This window comes from Lissotriton helveticus, chromosome 1_1 (genome assembly GCF_964261635.1).
Source record: "Lissotriton helveticus chromosome 1_1, aLisHel1.1, whole genome shotgun sequence".
Classification (NCBI taxonomy): Eukaryota; Metazoa; Chordata; class Amphibia; order Caudata; family Salamandridae; genus Lissotriton; species Lissotriton helveticus.
The window spans coordinates 1554631568-1554651369 of record NC_136057.1 but is presented as its reverse complement, the minus strand read 5'-3'; positions in this window follow the sequence as shown (position 1 = coordinate 1554651369).

Here is a 19802-nt window from a genome sequence, read left to right as displayed (position 1 = left end):
AGGCTGTGGGCGGAGTCGCGCTCGGAGCTGGCGGTGTGGAGCGGAGCAGCGGAGAAGGATTGAAGTGGCGGGTGGTCGCCGGTGGGCTCCGATCCTAGCCCGTAGCAGCAGGAAGCCACTGGAAGTGAAAGAGAGAGTGACAATGGCTCCTAAAACAAATGCTGCATCCAAGGCAGCCCAGTTAAAGAAAGAGGGCGCTCGGGAGGAGATTGAAGAGAGTGAGGAGACACGGTGAGATCTCTCGCCCACGGCGGAGCAAGTCAAGAAGAAGCAACAAATTGCTGGGAGGACCCGTCAGGCGGCAATTGTGGACATGTTTGCTAAAGCGGGTAAGGAGAAGGAGGGGAAGGAGGCTAAAGAGGTGAAAGATGCAGGTGAAGCTTTGAGGGAGAATCAGCCTCAGACTACTGTACTTAATGAATCGCCCCCTATCGCTGGCCCGTTCGACGCTACCCCGGGGGCTGGTGGGAAGCAGCAGGCTGTAACAGTCATCATCTCTCAAGGTGAAACAGCCTCAGGTCTGGAAAGAGGAGCTGAGACTTCCTCTCCGGGCTCTGTAACTCAAACACCGGCTGGTGATGATCAGATTCCCCTGCAGGCACTCAGCAGAGGACATATGGTAGAAGTACTAAAACAGGGGGTCACAGTAAATACAGAGGATTCGGAGTATACGGATATTCAGAGGGATTCCCAGAGAGCAGAAGTGGATCAAGCTACGGGTAGCGGTGGTAATGAAAAGGAGATAGTTCCAAGTGAAGCTTTCTATTCCGCCTCAGACGGCTCCAGTTGGTCGGAGGAGGAGGAGGAAGGGGAACATAGCTCCTATCCAGATACAGAGAGTGACCCAGAACTGGATTTACCTGCAACTGCGATTAAAACTCAGGTGATTATGAAACCCCAAGACCATCTGCAACAACAACAAGAGTTGAGTTGGGATCATTCTTCAGACCTGCCTCTGCAGGAAAGCCCCCGTGAGGAGCTTAGCCATATGTCTCTCTTGGAAACAATCCATCAGGAGATTCTGGCTCATCGGGAGGAAACGCGGCAAGATAATCGAAAATCTCAGGCCGCCATGAGAAAAATGCAGGGGGTGGTCAGGAAGCTATCAAAGGCCTGTTCCAACATCGGTGACAGGGTCTCCAACCTGGAAGAGAGAGTGGTGTCAACTGAAGCTGAGGCGGCTGCGGCTACAAGTAAGGTCGATGCCCACTGTGCTCAGGTGATAGACCTCCAATGGAAGCTTGAGGAGATGGAAAACAGGCAACGTCGGAACAATTTAAGGGTCCTGGGAATCCCGGAGGGGGGCGAGGGCTCGGACATAAGGGCATTCATGATCAAGCTCTTCGAGAAAGCGTTCCCTGAGCTCTCTAGTTGGAATTGGCCCACCGAGCTGCAGAGAGTACACCATACTCCCTTCAAAATTCGAAGGAATGCCAAGGTAGGGGACAAACAGAGAGCAGTTCTAATATACATTGGGAATTTCATCTTAAGGCAGACAATCGCGGAAAAAGCCAGACCCGATGCCAGAAGAAGCAGTGAGGGGGTATCTTTCTTTGTTCGTCCGGACTACTGCCACTCAACTGTAGAACGAAGGTGGCGCCTTAGGGAAATGATAAAGCCTTTTCAGGACAAAAAGATCCAAGTCTATTTGATAAACCCTGCTCAGCTAAAAGTAATCCACGATGGGAAGACTTTATATTTCTCCTCAGAAATAAAAGCTAAGAAGTATTTAGACTCTGTCAGATAAAAGACTCAATGCACAATGAAGGCTGGGTTTAATGTCTTTCAAAATAGAAAGTATCTTGATATGGCCTGAGAACGGGGGGGGTCTATTGGCTGTGAAAATATCTAATATGATTATTGGTTTGTCGGGCTATACAGGAAGCTTAAATTTTGTTTTTTCAGATTTAGGCCTCACTGCACACACTGCATGACCATCACGTGCACAGACTAAGTCTGAGCGCTTCACGGAGTGGGGTTCTGGGAGGGTGTTCACGGGGTTCTTGGGGAAAGGGGGGGGTGGGGCTGGGGAGAAAATTTGAAAAATTAAGAAAAATGGTGCGTTTTTGCAATATTTTGGTTTGTTTCTCTATACAATTCAGAAGGCTATTGAAGAGTGCTATGATCAAGGTTCAGGGTATGGCACTTGGTCAATTAATTTGTCAGGATGGCGAACATTAGAAAATGCTCACTTAACATCGGGGGGCTGAATGACGGGAGGAAACGTCAAAGATTAGCTCATTTTGTAAGATACAATAATATCGATATTCTTGCCCTTCAAGAGCCTCACCTTCCTTGGGCCAAAAGGAACTTAATGTTCCTCAGTGGTTTTGAGCTATTGGCTTGTTCTACACAATCCTCAATGATCAGGGGGGTCACAATTCTGGCAGGTATGTCTTTGGGAGGGATGAAACGAGCGAAGACAGATAGTCTGGGTAATTGTTGAACTAGAAATGGGTCTCACACTATGTGTAGTCTACGGATCAAATAGTGATGATCCCGAAATTTATGATTTTTTAGAAACAGAATTAGCTGGCTGGCCAACCCCACAATAATTTGTGGTGACTTCAATATCTCAGCAGATTGGGATAATAGTCTGCCATATTTAGGTCGGAAGCCGAGAGTTTTCAGGGCAGTAAAGGCTCTTATTAGTTCTCATGGATTGAGGGATGTTTGGGCAGCTAAAAAACCACATGATCCAGGGGTAACATATTTTTCAAATCCTTATAAAAAGTATACAAAATTGGATTATTTCTTTATCTCTTCTCCCGAAATAAACGAGGTTGGGATAGTAAAACTGCCCAGACTAATTTCAGACCATAATCCTTTGATCTTAAACTATGAATTGGATAAAGTAGTCAGGAAAAGGACCAACTGAACTTTTGAAAGGAAGCTATTGCGGGATAAGAGATTTGTGGAGCATCTTACCAAATGGGCAGATGAATTTTTCGCTGCAAACAGATACAGTACCTCACGGAACGTGGTATGGGAAGCATTTAAGGCGGCCTTAAGGGGTGAATCTATAAGTTGCTCGGCTAGATTGAGAAGGGAGGATAGAGAGGAGGTAGAGAGGCTAATGGTAAACTTAACTAAGGCGGAAGAACAGCATATTAAAGATATAGCTCAGAGGGTAGCTGGAAGCGAGAGCCAAATGAAGCTGATAAGCGTTAAAGCAGAGCTCCAGAGGGTGGTAACATAGAAGGTTACGGCAGAATACCAAACATCCAGAGCCAGACGTTATGAAACTGGTGAACAGGCAGGGAGAGTCTTAGCGTTAAGGATCAGACAAGAAAAAGCAAAAAATACAATTGTCAGAATAGAAGAAAATGGCACAGACTTTACCGAGACCAAAGGAATCTTACAGGTATTCAAGAACTATTACCAAAAATTATATCAGGAGGAAGATAGGGATGGAGTACAGGAGGAGGAGGTGGGGGATAATGGCCCTCGATTAGACGAGTCAGCTAGAATAGAATTGGATAGGGACATTTCCAGGGATGAGGTTATTGCTGCTCTTCATGAGCTGGCCTTGGGTAAAGCTGCGGGTCCCGACGGGATTCCCCTGGAGGTCTACAAATGTCTTGAAACCGTAATCACCCCATTATTTGTGGATCTATTTAATGGTATAGCCTATTCAGGTGAGATCCCAGATTCTTGGAGAGAGACCAATATCGTAGTCTTTCATAAAAAAGGGAAACCTACGGAGAAGCCGGGTTCCTACCGCCCTATCTCTCTGATAAATGCGGATACAAAATTGTATTCTAAGATCTGGGCTAAGAGGTTGGGCAGGATCATAGGCGTGAATTCGAGCGGAGCTGCGTGTGGGGAAGACGGAGAATACTCGTCCCCGGTCTATTGCACATAATAGCAATTACCCCCAGACGCCCTTGAGAGCTCATGAAAGCAAGCAAAACCACATCTACTAAGTCATGCAATTGCATGTTTCCTGAGCAAAAACCGCTGTAGGCACATTATAGCCTTTTTGTCACTTAAATTTTCCACTTTTTGCTATTAAACCGAATTTTTTACTAATTAGTAAAACGTGAGTAAGGTGGGGAAGTTGTGCTCCCGTCCTGAAGAAGGAGCGTTTGCTCCGAAACATGTCGACGCACACAAGAGGTACTGTCCATTAACAAGACAGAAGTTACCTCGCACTTCACTTCTTTTAATAGTGCCAGCCCGAGGTCCTGAATACACTTTTCTTTTTCCTACGAGCCAGGTACTTTTTAAACCAGTCACTACCCACCACCACTCACATTAATTTGCTTTATCACTTGCACCACATACACCACACATAGCCATTTATCAGTGCTCCCACGTAGTCGTAGGTCGTGGCACGCCGCATCCCGTTAGAGGGGTGCGAAGACCCCAATGATGAAGCATGACACCAAGGGGCCTTTTGGTGTGTGAGGGGTATTTTAAAAGACACTAAGTGCTCCCATATCCCTTGGGTAACACTTCCCCTTTGGTAGGATTCCTTTTGTTTATACAGGATCATAGGTGGTCTCGTTTCCCCGTGGCAGCATGGGTTCGTTCCTGGTCGTGGCATGACGGACCATATGAGAAGAGCAATTGCTCTGTTCGATGCTCATGCTGCTACGGGGAGGGAGATGGCCATGATCCTGCTCGACGCAGAAAAAGCCTTTGATAGGGTGGTATGGAAGTTTCTTTGGTCCATTTTGGCAGGTAGAGGCTTTGGGGCTAAAATTATTGGCGCCCTAAAAGCTATGTATAGAGAACCCGAGGCCAGGGTGGTCGTCATGGGTGAAAGATCAGATAAGATTGCTTTCCAGAGAGGTACGCGACAGGGGTGTCCCTGCTCCCCGATCCTCTTTTCACTTTATATTGATCCGTTTATACAAAACATTTTAGGGTGCCCAAGGATCAGCCCGGTAATATTAAATGGTCATGTAAATAAAATGTTGGCATTTGCTGATGATCTGGCTGTCATCACTACCGATCCTCAGCAGGCGATGCCAACTCTTGCTGAATTGGCTAAGGCATTTGGCAGCGGTTCAGGCTATCTATTGAACGAAACCAAAACCCAGGTAATTTGCACAAAAAGTATCGTGAAATCTGATGCCAGATATGTTGATGCTGCTGTATATTTGGGAGTTAGAATAAATGCCTCAATTGAAAAAATATTGGATGAAAACTATCTTCCTCTAATTAAATCAATAGATACAGAGCTGAAACGGATAGATGTGCTTCATCATTCTTTGATTGGGAGAGTAAACGCGGTGAAGATGACAATGTTTCCCAAAGTATTATATTTATTCCGGGCCATACCCTTGTACATCGAAGAAGGTCTTATGAAAAAATTGGAAACTGTATTCATAAGATTTATCTGGCAGTACGGCAAGATCAGGCGCTCCACTAATTATATGTCACTCTCTATGGAAAGGGGGGGCTGGCCCTACCAAACCTAAGACTATATCATTGGACATGTCTTCTTACACAAATGGTAATTCTGCTGCAGCCTAAATGGAATCTCAAGTTATTGAAACCCAGAGCCCTCCTTCGATCTTCGAGCTTTTACTGGGGAAGAAGGCATTTGGCCTATTATTATGTGAAGTCGATCGTAGGTATTATAAGAGGGCACGGCTAAAGATTCTGGAAGGGGTATGGAGTATATGGAAGACTGTTTTGAAGTTTTTTAATGTTCCCAAGGTCAATGTATTTCTACCCTTTTTTAACTCTAGTCTTTTTTCTCATCTGAGTGTAGAAGGCAATCTTCAGGTCTGGAGAGGGCTGGGCATTAAGACTATAGGCGATATCATGGAAGGCGAAGAAATAGTGAGATTTGATGCCCTGCAATGTAAATTTTCGGTTCCATCCTCCCATTGGCTATTATATGCCCAAATTGAATGTATTTTGAAAGCATTAAGGCCTAAATTGGTACACTCTGCTAACTTCGCCTTGTTAGATTCATTACTCAAAGGATGTAATGAAATAAATGTGGTTTATAATCTTCTCCTGAAGAGAATCCAAGATGATCTGGAGAAGACCGAATCTGCCCTGGCAAACAAACTGTCTAACCCTGATGTAGATTTGGATTTGGCCCTAAATTTGAATAAAAAAATCTTCCGGTCTTCAAATTTGAGAGCACAGCATTATAAAACACTATTTAATTTATACTATACGCCAGCAAAATTATTTTCCTGGGGGGTCAAGGAGGATGATTGTTGTCCCAGATGTAATGAGGGTCAAGCTGATCTAATACATATGTTCTCCAATTGTAGCGCTTTAGCCCCAATAAGGGATGAGATAGAAAAATTTATGGAGGGGCTGCTAGGTCATAAGATCGATCTATCCCCAACTCTGATGTAACTGGGCATAGATGAGAAGTTAAGGCTCGAGAAAGATGAGGTAGCCCTAGTTTTTATATCAGTAGCAGTATTGCGGATTCTAATTTCTTCAGGCTGGAAAGACACCTCCGCCCCTTCACTCCAAATGTGGCTTAACAGATTATTGGGTATTCATAATATAGAGACATGCCTCTATGAACAGAAGGGCAAAAAAATGCGGGAGCTGGGAAGCCGTATCTGGGCCCCACTTTCAGAATGGAGGAAGCGGAGACTGTAACTTTTCAATTTTTGATTGGCCTCCAATGGTCAAAATCTTTCATTAGTAGAGCCGCGCTTTTTTTTATAAACATTGTTTTATCCTGTGATTAATATTCTAATTGTGCTGAACCTGCAACTGTATATCTCTTTTTAAATCTTTGGACATATATTGACATTGAGTGTGATGAATAATGAATTGTATATGTTTCCTCTGTTGCTTTTTTTAAATTTATTTTTTACTCCTTGTAACGCACCAGAAATTCTAGAATACTAGAGTGATATCTGATTGCATTTAAATAACATAACAAAAAGACAATCTATCGTTGTTTTCCATTTTATTTGTTTTCGGACAAAACTACAAATTCTGTACACCACTATGTCATCATTTAGAACATTTACAGTTCAAGATGATCAAATAGTAGTAGTCATCATTAAGTTACATTTTTGTAGAACTCTACGAAGTTCTTTCCATGAATCTGTATTTCATTTTAAGTATTCAACTTTATTATCATGCTCCACAGGTAGTAATATTGGACGATGTAAGGTAATTTGTTGATGTTATGTGCTGCTAAGCCAGTAAATATTTACAACAAGGGGTGGTGAGGGACAGAGTCTCTGAATGAAGCAGAATACTCTCACCCTGTCAAGAGATCAGGGCTAGATCCAACACCATTTTTTAGCTCACTGCACCATCCCAGTTTCAGAACCTGGCTGTATGCAAATTAGTCTGTTCCTGTCCCAGTGCATGATGGGAACAGGGCAAACCAAACTACAAAAGCCAATTCTTACACTGGGAAGGAAACAAGCAACTGGGGACCGGTTTCTGGCATTACAGCCGTCTTCGGCCCGGCTTGCTTGAATCCTGATGGTGTAATGAGCAAGGGACTCATGTCTGAGTATACCCTTCCACGCTTAGGGTGGACAAAAATATTTACAACAAGGGGTGGTGAGGGACAGAGTCTCTGAATGAAGCAGAATACTCTCACCCTGTCAAGAGATCAGGGCTAGATCCAACACCATTTTTTAGCTCACTGCACCATCCCAGTTTCAGAACCTGGCTGTATGCAAATTAGTCTGTTCCTGTCCCAGTGCATGATGGGAACAGGGCAAACCAAACTACAAAAGCCATTTCTTACACTGGGAAGGAAACAAGCTTCCGGGGACCGGTTTCTGGCATTACAGCCGTCTTCGGCCCGGCTTGCTTGAATCCTGATGGTGCAATGAGCAAGGGACTCATGTCTGAGTATACCCTTCCACGCTTAGGGTGGACAAAAATATTTACAACAAGGGGTGGTGAGGGACAGAGTCTCTGAATGAAGCAGAATACTCTCACCCTGTCAAGAGATCAGGGCTAGATCCAACACCATTTTTTAGCTCACTGCACCATCCCAGTTTCAGAACCTGGCTGTATGCAAATTAGTCTGTTCCTGTCCCAGTGCATGATGGGAACAGGGCAAACCAAACTACAAAAGCCAATTCTTACACTGGGAAGGAAACAAGCTTCCGGGGACCGGTTTCTGGCATTACAGCCGTCTTCGGCCCGGCTTGCTTGAATCCTGATGGTGCAATGAGCAAGGGACTCATGTCTGAGTATACCCTTCCACGCTTAGGGTGGACAAAAATATTTACAACAAGGGGTGGTGAGGGACAGAGTCTCTGAATGAAGCAGAATACTCTCACCCTGTCAAGAGATCAGGGCTAGATCCAACACCATTTTTTAGCTCACTGCACCATCCCAGTTTCAGAACCTGGCTGTATGCAAATTAGTCTGTTCCTGTCCCAGTGCATGATGGGAACAGGGCAAACCAAACTACAAAAGCCATTTCTTACACTGGGAAGGAAACAAGCTTCCGGGGACCGGTTTCTGGCATTACAGCCGTCTTCGGCCCGGCTTGCTTGAATCCTGATGGTGCAATGAGCAAGGGACTCATGTCTGAGTATACCCTTCCACGCTTAGGGTGGACAAAAATATTTACAACAAGGGGTGGTGAGGGACAGAGTCTCTGAATGAAGCAGAATACTCTCACCCTGTCAAGAGATCAGGGCTAGATCCAACACCATTTTTTAGCTCACTGCACCATCCCAGTTTCAGAACCTGGCTGTATGCAAATTAGTCTGTTCCTGTCCCAGTGCATGATGGGAACAGGGCAAACCAAACTACAAAAGCCAATTCTTACACTGGGAAGGAAACAAGCTTCCGGGGACCGGTTTCTGGCATTACAGCCGTCTTCGGCCCGGCTTGCTTGAATCCTGATGGTGCAATGAGCAAGGGACTCATGTCTGAGTATACCCTTCCACGCTTAGGGTGGACAAAAATATTTACAACAAGGGGTGGTGAGGGACAGAGTCTCTGAATGAAGCAGAATACTCTCACCCTGTCAAGAGATCAGGGCTAGATCCAACACCATTTTTTAGCTCACTGCACAATCCCAGTTTCAGAACCTGGCTGTATGCAAATTAGTCTGTTCCTGTCCCAGTGCATGATGGGAACAGGGCAAACCAAACTACAAAAGCCAATTCTTACACTGGGAAGGAAACAAGCTTCCGGGGACCGGTTTCTGGCATTACAGCCGTCTTCGGCCCGGCTTGCTTGAATCCTGATGGTGCAATGAGCAAGGGACTCATGTCTGAGTATACCCTTCCACGCTTAGGGTGGACAAAAATATTTACAACAAGGGGTGGTGAGGGACAGAGTCTCTGAATGAAGCAGAATACTCTCACCCTGTCAAGAGATCAGGGCTAGATCCAACACCATTTTTTAGCTCACTGCACCATCCCAGTTTCAGAACCTGGCTGTATGCAAATTAGTCTGTTCCTGTCCCAGTGCATGATGGGAACAGGGCAAACCAAACTACAAAAGCCATTTCTTACACTGGGAAGGAAACAAGCTTCCGGGGACCGGTTTCTGGCATTACAGCCATCTTCGGCCCGGCTTGCTTGAATCCTGATGGTGCAATGAGCAAGGGACTCATGTCTGAGTATACCCTTCCACGCTTAGGGTGGACAAAACTATTTACAACAAGGGGTGGTGAGGGACAGAGTCTCTGAATGAAGCAGAATACTCTCACCCTGTCAAGAGATCAGGGCTAGATCCAACACCATTTTATAGCTCACTGCACCATCCCAGTTTCAGAACCTGGCTGTATGCAAATTAGTCTGTTCCTGTCCCAGTGCATGATGGGAACAGGGCAAACCAAACTACAAAAGCCAATTCTTACACTGGGAAGGAAACAAGCTTCCGGGGACCGGTTTCTGGCATTACAGCCGTCTTCGGCCCGGCTTGCTTGAATCCTGATGGTGCAATGAGCAAGGGACTCATGTCTAAGTATACCCTTCCACGCTTAGGGTGGACAAAAATATTTACAACAAGGGGTGGTGAGGGACAGAGTCTCTGAATGAAGCAGAATACTCTCACCCTGTGAAGAGATCAGGGCTAGATCCAACACCATTTTTTAGCTCACTGCACAATCCCAGTTTCAGAACCTGGCTGTATGCAAATTGGTCTGTTCCTGTCCCAGTGCATGATGGGAACAGGGCAAACCAAACTACAAAAGCCAATTCTTACACTGGGAAGGAAACAAGCTTCCGGGGACCGGTTTCTGGCATTACAGCCGTCTTCGGCCCGGCTTGCTTGAATCCTGATGGTGCAATGAGCAAGGGACTCATGTCTGAGTATACCCTTCCACGCTTAGGGTGGACAAAAATATTTACAACAAGGGGTGGTGAGGGACAGAGTCTCTGAATGAAGCAGAATACTCTCACCCTGTCAAGAGATCAGGGCTAGATCCAACACCATTTTTTAGCTCACTGCATCATCCCAGTTTCAGAACCTGGCTGTATGCAAATTAGTCTGTTCCTGTCCCAGTGCATGATGGGAACAGGGCAAACCAAACTACAAAAGCCAATTCTTACACTGGGAAGGAAACAAGCTTCCGGGGACCGGTTTCTGGCATTACAGCCGTCTTCGGCCCGGCTTGCTTGAATCCTGATGGTGCAATGAGCAAGGGACTCATGTCTGAGTATACCCTTCCACGCTTAGGGTGGACAAAAATATTTACAACAAGGGGTGGTGAGGGACAGAGTCTCTGAATGAAGCAGAATACTCTCACCCTGTCAAGAGATCAGGGCTAGATCCAACACCATTTTTTAGCTCACTGCACCATCCCAGTTTCAGAACCTGGCTGTATGCAAATTAGTCTGTTCCTGTCCCAGTGCATGATGGGAACAGGGCAAACCAAACTACAAAAGCCAATTCTTACACTGGGAAGGAAACAAGCTTCCGGGGACCGGTTTCTGGCATTACAGCCGTCTTCGGCCCGGCTTGCTTGAATCCTGATGGTGCAATGAGCAAGGGACTCATGTCTGAGTATACCCTTCCACGCTTAGGGTGGACAAAAATATTTACAACAAGGGGTGGTGAGGGACAGAGTCTCTGAATGAAGCAGAATACTCTCACCCTGTCAAGAGATCAGGGCTAGATCCAACACCATTTTTTAGCTCACTGCACCATCCCAGTTTCAGAACCTGGCTGTATGCAAATTAGTCTGTTCCTGTCCCAGTGCATGATGGGAACAGGGCAAACCAAACTACAAAAGCCAATTCTTACACTGGGAAGGAAACAAGCTTCCGGGGACCGGTTTCTGGCATTACAGCCGTCTTCGGCCCGGCTTGCTTGAATCCTGATGGTGCAATGAGCAAGGGACTCATGTCTGAGTATACCCTTCCACGCTTAGGGTGGACAAAAATATTTACAACAAGGGGTGGTGAGGGACAGAGTCTCTGAATGAAGCAGAATACTCTCACCCTGTCAAGAGATCAGGGCTAGATCCAACACCATTTTTTAGCTCACTGCACCATCCCAGTTTCAGAACCTGGCTGTATGCAAATTAGTCTGTTCCTGTCCCAGTGCATGATGGGAACAGGGCAAACCAAACTACAAAAGTCAATTCTTACACTGGGAAGGAAACAAGCTTCCGGGGACCGGTTTCTGGCATTACAGCCGTCTTCGGCCCGGCTTGCTTGAATCCTGATGGTGCAATGAGCAAGGGACTCATGTCTGAGTATACCCTTCCACGCTTAGGGTGGACAAAAATATTTACAACAAGGGGTGGAGAGGGACAGAGTCTCTGAATGAAGCAGAATACTCTCACCCTGTCAAGAGATCAGGGCTAGATCCAACACCATTTTTTAGCTCACTGCACCATCCCAGTTTCAGAACCTGGCTGTATGCAAATTAGTCTATTCCTGTTCCAGTGCATGATGGGAACAGGGCAAACCAAACTACAAAAGCCAATTCTTACACTGGGAAGGAAACAAGCTTCCGGGGACCGGTTTCTGGCATTACAGCCGTCTTCGGCCCGGCTTGCTTGAATCCTGATGGTGCAATGAGCAAGGGACTCATGTCTGAGTATACCCTTCCACGCTTAGGGTGGACAAAAATATTTACAACAAGGGGTGGTGAGGGACAGAGTCTCTGAATGAAGCAGAATACTCTCACCCTGTCAAGAGATCAGGGCTAGATCCAACACCATTTTTTAGCTCACTGCACCATCCCAGTTTCAGAACCTGGCTGTATGCAAATTAGTCTGTTCCTGTCCCAGTGCATGATGGGAACAGGGCAAACCAAACTACAAAAGCCAATTCTTACACTGGGAAGGAAACAAGCTTCCGGGGACCGGTTTCTGGCATTACAGCCGTCTTCGGCCCGGCTTGCTTGAATCCTGATGGTGCAATGAGCAAGGGACTCATGTCTGAGTATACCCTTCCACGCTTAGGGTGGACAAAAATATTTACAACAAGGGGTGGTGAGGGACAGAGTCTCTGAATGAAGCAGAATACTCTCACCCTGTCAAGAGATCAGGGCTAGATCCAACACCATTTTTTAGCTCACTGCACCATCCCAGTTTCAGAACCTGGCTGTATGCAAATTAGTCTGTTCCTGTCCCAGTGCATGATGGGAACAGGGCAAACCAAACTACAAAAGCCAATTCTTACACTGGGAAGGAAACAAGCTTCCGGGGACCGGTTTCTGGCATTACAGCCGTCTTCGGCCCGGCTTGCTTGAATCCTGATGGTGCAATGAGCAAGGGACTCATGTCTGAGTATACCCTTCCACGCTTAGGGTGGACAAAAATATTTACAACAAGGGGTGGAGAGGGACAGAGTCTCTGAATGAAGCAGAATACTCTCACCCTGTCAAGAGATCAGGGCTAGATCCAACACCATTTTTTAGCTCACTGCACCATCCCAGTTTCAGAACCTGGCTGTATGCAAATTAGTCTATTCCTGTTCCAGTGCATGATGGGAACAGGGCAAACCAAACTACAAAAGCCAATTCTTACACTGGGAAGGAAACAAGCTTCCGGGGACCGGTTTCTGGCATTACAGCCGTCTTCGGCCCGGCTTGCTTGAATCCTGATGGTGCAATGAGCAAGGGACTCATGTCTGAGTATACCCTTCCACGCTTAGGGTGGACAAAAATATTTACAACAAGGGGTGGTGAGGGACAGAGTCTCTGAATGAAGCAGAATACTCTCACCCTGTCAAGAGATCAGGGCTAGATCCAACACCATTTTTTAGCTCACTGCACCATCCCAGTTTCAGAACCTGGCTGTATGCAAATTAGTCTGTTCCTGTCCCAGTGCATGATGGGAACAGGGCAAACCAAACTACAAAAGCCAATTCTTACACTGGGAAGGAAACAAGCTTCCGGGGACCGGTTTCTGGCATTACAGCCGTCTTCGGCCCGGCTTGCTTGAATCCTGATGGTGCAATGAGCAAGGGACTCATGTCTGAGTATACCCTTCCACGCTTAGGGTGGACAAAAATATTTACAACAAGGGGTGGTGAGGGACAGAGTCTCTGAATGAAGCAGAATACTCTCACCCTGTCAAGAGATCAGGGCTAGATCCAACACCATTTTTTAGCTCACTGCATCATCCCAGTTTCAGAACCTGGCTGTATGCAAATTAGTCTGTTCCTGTCCCAGTGCATGATGGGAACAGGGCAAACCAAACTACAAAAGCCAATTCTTACACTGGGAAGGAAACAAGCTTCCGGGGACCGGTTTCTGGCATTACAGCCGTCTTCGGCCCGGCTTGCTTGAATCCTGATGGTGCAATGAGCAAGGGACTCATGTCTGAGTATACCCTTCCACGCTTAGGGTGGACAAAAATATTTACAACAAGGGGTGGTGAGGGACAGAGTCTCTGAATGAAGCAGAATACTCTCACCCTGTCAAGAGATCAGGGCTAGATCCAACACCATTTTTTAGCTCACTGCACCATCCCAGTTTCAGAACCTGGCTGTATGCAAATTAGTCTGTTCCTGTCCCAGTGCATGATGGGAACAGGGCAAACCAAACTACAAAAGCCAATTCTTACACTGGGAAGGAAACAAGCTTCCGGGGACCGGTTTCTGGCATTACAGCCGTCTTCGGCCCGGCTTGCTTGAATCCTGATGGTGCAATGAGCAAGGGACTCATGTCTGAGTATACCCTTCCACGCTTAGGGTGGACAAAAATATTTACAACAAGGGGTGGTGAGGGACAGAGTCTCTGAATGAAGCAGAATACTCTCACCCTGTCAAGAGATCAGGGCTAGATCCAACACCATTTTTTAGCTCACTGCACCATCCCAGTTTCAGAACCTGGCTGTATGCAAATTAGTCTGTTCCTGTCCCAGTGCATGATGGGAACAGGGCAAACCAAACTACAAAAGCCAATTCTTACACTGGGAAGGAAACAAGCTTCCGGGGACCGGTTTCTGGCATTACAGCCGTCTTCGGCCCGGCTTGCTTGAATCCTGATGGTGCAATGAGCAAGGGACTCATGTCTGAGTATACCCTTCCACGCTTAGGGTGGACAAAAATATTTACAACAAGGGGTGGTGAGGGACAGAGTCTCTGAATGAAGCAGAATACTCTCACCCTGTCAAGAGATCAGGGCTAGATCCAACACCATTTTTTAGCTCACTGCACCATCCCAGTTTCAGAACCTGGCTGTATGCAAATTAGTCTGTTCCTGTCCCAGTGCATGATGGGAACAGGGCAAACCAAACTACAAAAGCCAATTCTTACACTGGGAAGGAAACAAGCTTCCGGGGACCGGTTTCTGGCATTACAGCCGTCTTCGGCCCGGCTTGCTTGAATCCTGATGGTGCAATGAGCAAGGGACTCATGTCTGAGTATACCCTTCCACGCTTAGGGTGGACAAAAATATTTACAACAAGGGGTGGAGAGGGACAGAGTCTCTGAATGAAGCAGAATACTCTCACCCTGTCAAGAGATCAGGGCTAGATCCAACACCATTTTTTAGCTCACTGCACCATCCCAGTTTCAGAACCTGGCTGTATGCAAATTAGTCTATTCCTGTTCCAGTGCATGATGGGAACAGGGCAAACCAAACTACAAAAGCCAATTCTTACACTGGGAAGGAAACAAGCTTCCGGGGACCGGTTTCTGGCATTACAGCCGTCTTCGGCCCGGCTTGCTTGAATCCTGATGGTGCAATGAGCAAGGGACTCATGTCTGAGTATACCCTTCCACGCTTAGGGTGGACAAAAATATTTACAACAAGGGGTGGTGAGGGACAGAGTCTCTGAATGAAGCAGAATACTCTCACCCTGTCAAGAGATCAGGGCTAGATCCAACACCATTTTTTAGCTCACTGCACCATCCCAGTTTCAGAACCTGGCTGTATGCAAATTAGTCTGTTCCTGTCCCAGTGCATGATGGGAACAGGGCAAACCAAACTACAAAAGCCATTTCTTACACTGGGAAGGAAACAAGCTTCCGGGGACCGGTTTCTGGCATTACAGCCGTCTTCGGCCCAGCTTGCTTGAATCCTGATGGTGCAATGAGCAAGGGACTCATGTCTGAGTATACCCTTCCACGCTTAGGGTGGACAAAAATATTTACAACAAGGGGTGGTGAGGGACAGAGTCTCTGAATGAAGCAGAATACTCTCACCCTGTCAAGAGATCAGGGCTAGATCCAACACCATTTTTTAGCTCACTGCACCATCCCAGTTTCAGAACCTGGCTGTATGCAAATTAGTCTGTTCCTGTCCCAGTGCATGATGGGAACAGGGCAAACCAAACTACAAAAGCCAATTCTTACACTGGGAAGGAAACAAGCTTCCGGGGACCGGTTTCTGGCATTACAGCCGTCTTCGGCCCGGCTTGCTTGAATCCTGATGGTGCAATGAGCAAGGGACTCATGTCTGAGTATACCCTTCCACGCTTAGGGTGGACAAAAATATTTACAACAAGGGGTGGAGAGGGACAGAGTCTCTGAATGAAGCAGAATACTCTCACCCTGTCAAGAGATCAGGGCTAGATCCAACACCATTTTTTAGCTCACTGCACCATCCCAGTTTCAGAACCTGGCTGTATGCAAATTAGTCTATTCCTGTTCCAGTGCATGATGGGAACAGGGCAAACCAAACTACAAAAGCCAATTCTTACACTGGGAAGGAAACAAGCTTCCGGGGACCGGTTTCTGGCATTACAGCCGTCTTCGGCCCGGCTTGCTTGAATCCTGATGGTGCAATGAGCAAGGGACTCATGTCTGAGTATACCCTTCCACGCTTAGGGTGGACAAAAATATTTACAACAAGGGGTGGTGAGGGACAGAGTCTCTGAATGAAGCAGAATACTCTCACCCTGTCAAGAGATCAGGGCTAGATCCAACACCATTTTTTAGCTCACTGCACCATCCCAGTTTCAGAACCTGGCTGTATGCAAATTAGTCTGTTCCTGTCCCAGTGCATGATGGGAACAGGGCAAACCAAACTACAAAAGCCATTTCTTACACTGGGAAGGAAACAAGCTTCCGGGGACCGGTTTCTGGCATTACAGCCGTCTTCGGCCCGGCTTGCTTGAATCCTGATGGTGCAATGAGCAAGGGACTCATGTCTGAGTATACCCTTCCACGCTTAGGGTGGACAAAAATATTTACAACAAGGGGTGGTGAGGGACAGAGTCTCTGAATGAAGCAGAATACTCTCACCCTGTCAAGAGATCAGGGCTAGATCCAACACCATTTTTTAGCTCACTGCACAATCCCAGTTTCAGAACCTGGCTGTATGCAAATTAGTCTGTTCCTGTCCCAGTGCATGATGGGAACAGGGCAAACCAAACTACAAAAGCCAATTCTTACACTGGGAAGGAAACAAGCTTCCGGGGACCGGTTTCTGGCATTACAGCCGTCTTCGGCCCAGCTTGCTTGAATCCTGATGGTGCAATGAGCAAGGGACTCATGTCTGAGTATACCCTTCCACGCTTAGGGTGGACAAAAATATTTACAACAAGGGGTGGTGAGGGACAGAGTCTCTGAATGAAGCAGAATACTCTCACCCTGTCAAGAGATCAGGGCTAGATCCAACACCATTTTTTAGCTCACTGCACCATCCCAGTTTCAGAACCTGGCTGTATGCAAATTAGTCTGTTCCTGTCCCAGTGCATGATGGGAACAGGGCAAACCAAACTACAAAAGCCATTTCTTACACTGGGAAGGAAACAAGCTTCCGGGGACCGGTTTCTGGCATTACAGCCATCTTCGGCCCGGCTTGCTTGAATCCTGATGGTGCAATGAGCAAGGGACTCATGTCTGAGTATACCCTTCCACGCTTAGGGTGGACAAAAATATTTACAACAAGGGGTGGTGAGGGACAGAGTCTCTGAATGAAGCAGAATACTCTCACCCTGTCAAGAGATCAGGGCTAGATCCAACACCATTTTTTAGCTCACTGCACCATCCCAGTTTCAGAACCTGGCTGTATGCAAATTAGTCTATTCCTGTCCCAGTGCATGATGGGAACAGGGCAAACCAAACTACAAAAGCCAATTCTTACACTGGGAAGGAAACAAGCTTCCGGGGACCGGTTTCTGGCATTACAGCCGTCTTCGGCCCGGCTTGCTTGAATCCTGATGGTGCAATGAGCAAGGGACTCATGTCTGAGTATACCCTTCCACGCTTAGGGTGGACAAAAATATTTACAACAAGGGGTGGAGAGGGACAGAGTCTCTGAATGAAGCAGAATACTCTCACCCTGTCAAGAGATCAGGGCTAGATCCAACACCATTTTTTAGCTCACTGCACCATCCCAGTTTCAGAACCTGGCTGTATGCAAATTAGTCTATTCCTGTTCCAGTGCATGATGGGAACAGGGCAAACCAAACTACAAAAGCCAATTCTTACACTGGGAAGGAAACAAGCTTCCGGGGACCGGTTTCTGGCATTACAGCCGTCTTCGGCCCGGCTTGCTTGAATCCTGATGGTGCAATGAGCAAGGGACTCATGTCTGAGTATACCCTTCCACGCTTAGGGTGGACAAAAATATTTACAACAAGGGGTGGTGAGGGACAGAGTCTCTGAATGAAGCAGAATACTCTCACCCTGTCAAGAGATCAGGGCTAGATCCAACACCATTTTTTAGCTCACTGCACCATCCCAGTTTCAGAACCTGGCTGTATGCAAATTAGTCTGTTCCTGTCCCAGTGCATGATGGGAACAGGGCAAACCAAACTACAAAAGCCATTTCTTACACTGGGAAGGAAACAAGCTTCCGGGGACCGGTTTCTGGCATTACAGCCGTCTTCGGCCCGGCTTGCTTGAATCCTGATGGTGCAATGAGCAAGGGACTCATGTCTGAGTATACCCTTCCACGCTTAGGGTGGACAAAAATATTTACAACAAGGGGTGGTGAGGGACAGAGTCTCTGAATGAAGCAGAATACTCTCACCCTGTCAAGAGATCAGGGCTAGATCCAACACCATTTTTTAGCTCACTGCACAATCCCAGTTTCAGAACCTGGCTGTATGCAAATTAGTCTGTTCCTGTCCCAGTGCATGATGGGAACAGGGCAAACCAAACTACAAAAGCCAATTCTTACACTGGGAAGGAAACAAGCTTCCGGGGACCGGTTTCTGGCATTACAGCCGTCTTCGGCCCAGCTTGCTTGAATCCTGATGGTGCAATGAGCAAGGGACTCATGTCTGAGTATACCCTTCCACGCTTAGGGTGGACAAAAATATTTACAACAAGGGGTGGTGAGGGACAGAGTCTCTGAATGAAGCAGAATACTCTCACCCTGTCAAGAGATCAGGGCTAGATCCAACACCATTTTTTAGCTCACTGCACCATCCCAGTTTCAGAACCTGGCTGTATGCAAATTAGTCTGTTCCTGTCCCAGTGCATGATGGGAACAGGGCAAACCAAACTACAAAAGCCAATTCTTACACTGGGAAGGAAACAAGCTTCCGGGGACCGGTTTCTGGCATTACAGCCGTCTTCGGCCCGGCTTGCTTGAATCCTGATGGTGCAATGAGCAAGGGACTCATGTCTGAGTATACCCTTCCACGCTTAGGGTGGACAAAAATATTTACAACAAGGGGTGGAGAGGGACAGAGTCTCTGAATGAAGCAGAATACTCTCACCCTGTCAAGAGATCAGGGCTAGATCCAACACCATTTTTTAGCTCACTGCACCATCCCAGTTTCAGAACCTGGCTGTATGCAAATTAGTCTATTCCTGTTCCAGTGCATGATGGGAACAGGGCAAACCAAACTACAAAAGCCAATTCTTACACTGGGAAGGAAACAAGCTTCCGGGGACCGGTTTCTGGCATTACAGCCGTCTTCGGCCCGGCTTGCTTGAATCCTGATGGTGCAATGAGCAAGGGACTCATGTCTGAGTATACCCTTCCACGCTTAGGGTGGACAAAAATATTTACAACAAGGGGTGGTGAGGGACAGAGTCTCTGAATGAAGCAGAATACTCTCACCCTGTCAAGAGATCAGGGCTAGATCCAACACCATTTTTTAGCTCACTGCACCATCCCAGTTTCAGAACCTGGCTGTATGCAAATTAGTCTGTTCCTGTCCCAGTGCATGATGGGAACAGGGCAAACCAAACTACAAAAGCCATTTCTTACACTGGGAAGGAAACAAGCTTCCGGGGACCGGTTTCTGGCATTACAGCCGTCTTCGGCCCGGCTTGCTTGAATCCTGATGGTGCAATGAGCAAGGGACTCATGTCTGAGTATACCCTTCCACGCTTAGGGTGGACAAAAATATTTACAACAAGGGGTGGTGAGGGACAGAGTCTCTGAATGAAGCAGAATACTCTCACCCTGTCAAGAGATCAGGGCTAGATCCAACACCATTTTTTAGCTCACTGCACAATCCCAGTTTCAGAACCTGGCTGTATGCAAATTAGTCTGTTCCTGTCCCAGTG